This window comes from Danio rerio, chromosome 24 (assembly GCF_049306965.1).
Source record: "Danio rerio strain Tuebingen ecotype United States chromosome 24, GRCz12tu, whole genome shotgun sequence".
Lineage (NCBI taxonomy): Eukaryota > Metazoa > Chordata > Actinopteri > Cypriniformes > Danionidae > Danio > Danio rerio.
The window spans coordinates 26,799,338-26,806,019 of record NC_133199.1 but is presented as its reverse complement, the minus strand read 5'-3'; positions in this window follow the sequence as shown (position 1 = coordinate 26,806,019).

Below are 6,682 nucleotides of genomic sequence, written 5' to 3'. Positions count from 1 at the left end.
TGGAAGCTCATAATAGACTGATTTCCTGGAGTATTTAAACCCCTCAGTTTCACACACATTTTGCGGAGTATTGTTGCGTGTCACATTCATTGCGTAACTGTTCAACCTTGTTCCTTATTATCCGTCTTTGGCCTTTGGACTGTTTTTTTTATTGTTTTTTTATTTATATGTTTCGTAGTGGTGTGCAAAGCAAGGCTTCATGAAACATTAGCCCCTTTCACACATACAGACCTTTCCGGAAAATTGCCGGCAATTTTCCGGAAAGGTTGTATGTGTGAACAGGTCCTTTTTGAAAATACCGGTAAATTCGTTCTGGCTATTTTCCGAAAAGAGAAGTTGTAACATTACCGGCAATTTGCTGGAATGCTGCGCTGTGTGAATGCAGAAGGAAGATTCCCTTAATAAGCGTGTGCACGTCTAGAAAGTGCTGACGTGAGACGTCTGCTTTAGCCAATCACAACAGTCAGACGCATTTACGTCCGCGCGGTTTGTGAGGATAAAAGCCTTTGAATATTTTTCCAGACACATAGAAGCTGCTAGAAGTTAGTCAGATCACGTTTATATGTTCTTCTTAATGCCAACTGTGTAAATAATCATCGATGAGATGCTTATGACAAGCCGTTGTTTGCTTACCTTCAAGCTTTGCGTGCGCCTATGAGCGCCTGCACACGCACATATTATGAACATCTCGACATGCGAAAGTGATCCTGCGAAAGTTGTTCACAATATTGATCATCCACAGAGTTTGTAATTTAGTCAAATGTTTACAAATACAAGCGCAGCCGTTTAAAGCTCATTTGTGGTGAATGATGTCAGAATTTACCGGTATTTTGGAATGGATGTGTGAATGCTCTTTTCCGGAAAATTTCCGTAACATCCTCGCCTGTGTGAACAGCGCTTTTTTCAATATACCGGTAAAGTCGTTCCGGACATTTTCCAGAAATTTACCGGTATCACTGTGTGAAAGGGGCTATTGAAACAGTTGAAGCAAATGTGTTGAAGCTTCAAAACAGTTCAAACCCTGCTCTACAGTGAAACCTAGTGGTAATTTTTTATTTGCTCTGGAACAGCTTCAGCAAAGAAACATTTAAGGAAATTGAGGTATAAAACCACACGTTGTAGAGTTGAGGTTTCAAGTGATGAGAGTTCCAGACTAGCATGCAGAGATAATGGGTTCAAATACAGGGGGATGAAGCTAGAGATGTTAGTTTTTAAATGCTCTGTTTTTGTAAATTGATTTGTTTTTTTAACATTGTTCTGACATCTAAATACACACTTTTTGAAAAAAAATGTATTGTTTTGGTGATAAAAACAATATTAAAATGCATCAAGTCATAATTACAGAGTATTTGTACAAGTCGGGATCCAAACTTGGGCCATTTGCAGCACAGTTACTGTGTGCGCATACACTGTCCACTAGGCTACATGAGATAGTATTTTTTTTTTCCGACTCTCTCAGTCAAATGCAGTCACCAGGTCACAAAACGCTTCTGAAATGACCAATGCTTTGAATGGCTTAAGTCACATGACCTGATGTTTCAAAACACCACTTGTCACCACCTTAATCATGTGACCTGGGTAGTTCGATCATGCTTCTGTGTAGTATACACTTGTGCTTTTGGTTATGTTAATAGGTGTCGAAACATCAGTTTCACGTCAGCCATCCCTAGTTTTTGGATTCCTTGCCGTTTGTTCCAACCATTTGCCTGCACTGAAAAAAAAAAAGTGTTGCATGCTGAACTGTTGCAAAGAATTTATTTGTGTTGAATTTAAACAAACAAATTAAGTTTAATAATGTTCAACCTAATTTGTTTGTTTGAATTCAGCCCAAATAAATTGTTTACAACCACTTAACGTATGAAAATTAAGTAAATCCAAGGAATCATCTGGGAAGAATTTTTTTCAGTGTGTTTTTGGATTACGCTTCTACAGTATATCGACTTTTACACTGATTTTTGACCCTTGCCTGTCTGATCATTCTCAAACAAAGCAGAACTTAAAACGACTCCTGTTTGCATGTTCAGCCTTACATAATAGATTGAATTGTTGATTAGTTTTCCTGTTTGTTGGTTAGATCAGGTCATGGAGTCAAACATCATGACCCAGAACAACTTTTTATGTTTAGCAATTCTGCATTTGTAATTTTTGGAGAGCCCTCCTCCTCAACCAATTCCAGGCAGGTGCAACACAAAGACACTTCCCACCAAATGCAATGCTAAATCCTCTGAGTTTAGCTATATGCACTGAGATCAGATGAAACCAAAAGTGTATGCATCCACTGGGGAACAGCACTCACAGACAGAACCCCGGCTACACACCCTCAGGCTTATTACCAGAGAATAGGTAGAGGCTGTTATCTGCATTACAATATCCTGCTAATCAGCTCTTTTTGAGAGAGGAGAGGACTTCCCCTGAGGATCATTGAGATTTTTTGCTACAACTTCATTTTTTTGTTTTATTTTTTTTTTCCAAGAAGAAGAAAATGTAAGAGCCACCCAAGCATTGGAGCATTGATTTCCCCATTTTTATTTTTGAACATTTGGAGCCAATTCAAAATTACTTTTCAGGAGGAGATTATGAAATTAGAGCACCATTTGGAGGGATTAGGTTGGTCTTAAACCCGGCTTCTGTTTGAGGGAGAGGATGAGGAGGATTCTTGCAGGAGTTCCCCCGAAATATATAGAGGAATGGAGAACAAAAGCAGTTTGAAACATTACTTGAAATGAACGCACAGCTTAATGCATGAGTTCCTCTATTCTGCTTAAAAAAATAGAGGGAGTGATAAATAAAGGGGAAGCAGTTTTCACCTAAATTATGCATGGTCTCTTAATCACTTGCTTTAACCTGAGTATGTTCATAAATCAAGAAAATTGCTATGTGTTAACTGATGGTGCTGTTACTCCTGACATGTTCTTATTAGCAAGCCAGACACAACATTTGGATTTTGCAGACATGCTACATGATACTAAACTCTCAGAAAGGAGCTGTCACTGGGGTGGTTCCTATTCAAAAGGTACAAATTTGACCCTTCAAGGTTCTTATTAATTAACTCAAGGGTACATTGTACCTAAAAAGTACACAAGTGTTCCATTTAGAACTTTTTTGGTACTAATATATATTTTTGAGGTACCAATATGGCCGCCTTAAGTACAAATGTGTACCTTTATAATATGATTTAAATGTTTTTAAAGGGCTACAAATGTTTTCAAAACAGCTATTAGATTGAATTTACAGTTGACGTCTGTTATTGCACAAATGGATGTTTAATATACTAGCATTTTTTTATTTATTAATTTATTCACTTTATTAATTTACTTAAATAATTTATTTATTTATTTATCTTCACTTAAAAATATATTTTTGTTACTTGTTTAAACAACTTATTTATTATGAGTGGAATCATCACAATTCTTAATTTTTTAACTTAATTGTTTTATGTTTAACTTTAACTTTTTGTGTTGGGACAAAATAAAGGAGTTGTATGGAACCCTTTTTACTGAGTTTATATACAGTATTTTATTTTATTTTACTTATTTTTATTTTATTTTATTTTATTTAGTTTTATTTTTGTGACACTGATTTTTTGTGACTGAAAACATTTTTATAAACCTATGAGAAACATTTATGAGACACAAAAGATAAGATATAATTAAGATATTAAGATATTATTGGCATTCAATGCAGTTCTGTGCAAAATTAAATAACATGCTAGCTAAAAATAAAGTTATAAAAAAAGAAAAAAAAACATATATATATATATATATATATATATATATATATATATATATATATATATATATATATACCTATATGTGTGTGTCGGTGTGTGTGTGTGTGTAAAAATAATCTAAATCGCGGTGTCAGCACATTCAGAAATAACCGTTTTTATGCAAAATCCGCTAAACGCTGCAGCAAAAGCCGCTATATACAGAGAACCAATCAGAAGGCGCAAATCGAATCATCTGTTTTCAATGTAGCAACGCGCTGATACGCCGGCTTTTTATGAAGAGACTGTTTTATTCCGCTTCCGATTTAGATTTTAAAAGATTTTAAAAGAAAACATGCCTTACCTCAAAACTCATTTTAAGAAAAAGAAAACACAATGTACAGTTGGAAGTGTAGCATACATTCATAGCGTGTTTTTGTGCAGTGGTGCTACTTTGAAAGAGTCGGATTTACTATACATTTAATGGCAACTGCATTCCACGAGAGACGAAGATACCATTCCTTTATCCCACATGAATGCTATGAGGACAAACAAGAGACAAAAAAGAGACCAAGACCTTGAGTATGGTAAGAATGAATAAATGAATGAATGACAGCTTCTAAATATCTGAGAGAAATCCCCTTTTTGTCCAGTAAAACCTTGTGTTTTATGTGCTAATGTAAGCTATTTTTAAAAAAAAATAACTAAAATATATACAACACATTATTTACTTTTCTTCATAATACCTATACATCTTTTTATATAAATGAACAATGCACAGATATTGATGTTTCATAATGTTTTACACTACATTATTTGAAACCTTAGTTTAAAATGTTACATTGCTCTACTTATATTTAATCTAAATTCCAAATATCAGAAATGACAACAGATTGTTAAGATTAAATTAATGTCAATTTTTATGTTATTGATTAATGCACTTACTTGACAGATTTCATTCATTCATTCATTTTCCTTCTGCTTTGTCCCTGGTTTATCAGGGGTTTACACTACGGAATGAATCGCCACTTACTTGACAGATTTATACATTTTTAATTATAGATGGTTTTTGTAAAGTGTTTTATGTTTGGTAAAATAATTTCTAATTGCATCTTTAGTGATTTTTCAACTAATTACGCTGTATTGTCCCAATAGATGGATTTAGAGGTTTTTGCAAAAAAAGAAGATGTGGATTTAGCTGGTTTTGGCGCTAAAGTGACATTTAAAAAAAAAAAAAAAAAATTTTTATTTACTAGCCACTAGTCTTTTCATTATCGATAAAATGAAACTTCTGAACCTAATCAGAGGAGCCTGACAAAAAAAGCCTTGTTTGCAAAAAAAGAAGTCTGATTGGATCAGAAAATACTTTTAAATCCTTTTCAAAATATCTACTGTACATGAGGAAAAGCACCGCATTGCATTATGGGTATGTTTTAGCACAAGGTAGTATAATCTAGACAGACTGAAAACAAAAGGGCTCGACTTCACAGTTTTAATTCCATAATCCCTTCAACTGCAGCTGCAAAAAGGGCTTAAGAAAGAATTAAAGACGACAAATGTGTAGCTTTGGTAACAAATGATTCATAAGATACAAGATGTGACTGCAGAGTAAATGAGGACTGTGTTAAATCCTGACAGTTGTGCATGCAGCTCGCTTTTTCTCGCCTAAAGCAGTTAGCGGAATTGTTTGTACGTAAATCGGGTGGCTGTGTATATTTGGACATAATTTTTGATCCCCCATTCGAACGAGTGCATTTTATTGGTCTGCATTCAGAGATGACACCTCATTCTCAAGATCTCGGCTGCCGGGGCTTTTAATGCACTGCTAAAGGTCAGGTCATAATCACTCCTCTTTAGTCCCGATTCCAGTTTAATTGACTGTCTTCCACACATAAAGTCTCCACTTCTCACTACCTGATTATCGCAGCCAATAGATTCATACACAGATTCATGAGACTCAATCCAACCTGCTGTCTGTTTCCAACAAGACCTTTGGGAAATGTCCGTCCAGCTTAATTTCCAATCACAACTTGGAGGAATATAAATGGACACTGATATTTTATTCACAGAGTTAAATGACAACGTATGTTTTTAATAACTTTTATTACTTCAACAGCGAAGCAGTGGCGCAGTAGGTAGTGCTGTCGCCTCACAGCAAGAAGGTTGCTGGGTTGCTGGTTCAATCCTAGGCTCATTTGGTGTTTCTGTGTGGAGTTTGCATGTTCCCCCTGCGTTCACGTGGGTATCCTCCGGGTGCTCCCCCCACAGTCCAAAGACATGCGGTACAGGTGAATTATGGGCTAAATTGTCCATAGTGTATGAGTGTGTGTGTGGATGTCTTCCAGAGATGGGTTGCGGCTGGAAGGGCATCTGCTGCATAAAAAGTTGCTGGATAAGTTGGCGGTTCATTCCGCTGTGGTGGCCCCGGATAAATTAAAAGGACTAAGCCGACAAGAAAATGAATGAATGATTACTTCAAAGTACCAAACAGACACTAATAAGGCCAATGCACCAAGGCCAACTTATTGCAGTTGAATGTTTAAAGCCAATGAACAAAATGGGAGACATAAAAACATCATTAAAAAAAGAAAAAGAAAAAAAAACTTTTACTGGCTCTTTTTTTTTGTTGTTGTTGTTGTAGGGGTTGGTGGATGGGGGGTTGATTTGCTATGTTGAATGACCATTGGTATTGGCACCTTAATTACTTGTCTTGAGCTGTTGAAGTTAAAACTCGACTTGCTGTCTCTCAATCATGAATAGTTAAACTGAGTATACATGAAATAGGATTTTTGGTGAGTTTCATTTCATATTCTTGCATAACTTGAAATAATAAGTTGTTTGTTGTGCTGTAGTGAAGGAGATTAAACAGAAGAAAATCCCCCGAGCAGCCATTAGTGGTGTCCAAACCCAAAGCGGATGGCCTACGTGCACACAATCAATCCCACAATGCACCTCATCAACAACCCAGCAAACAAT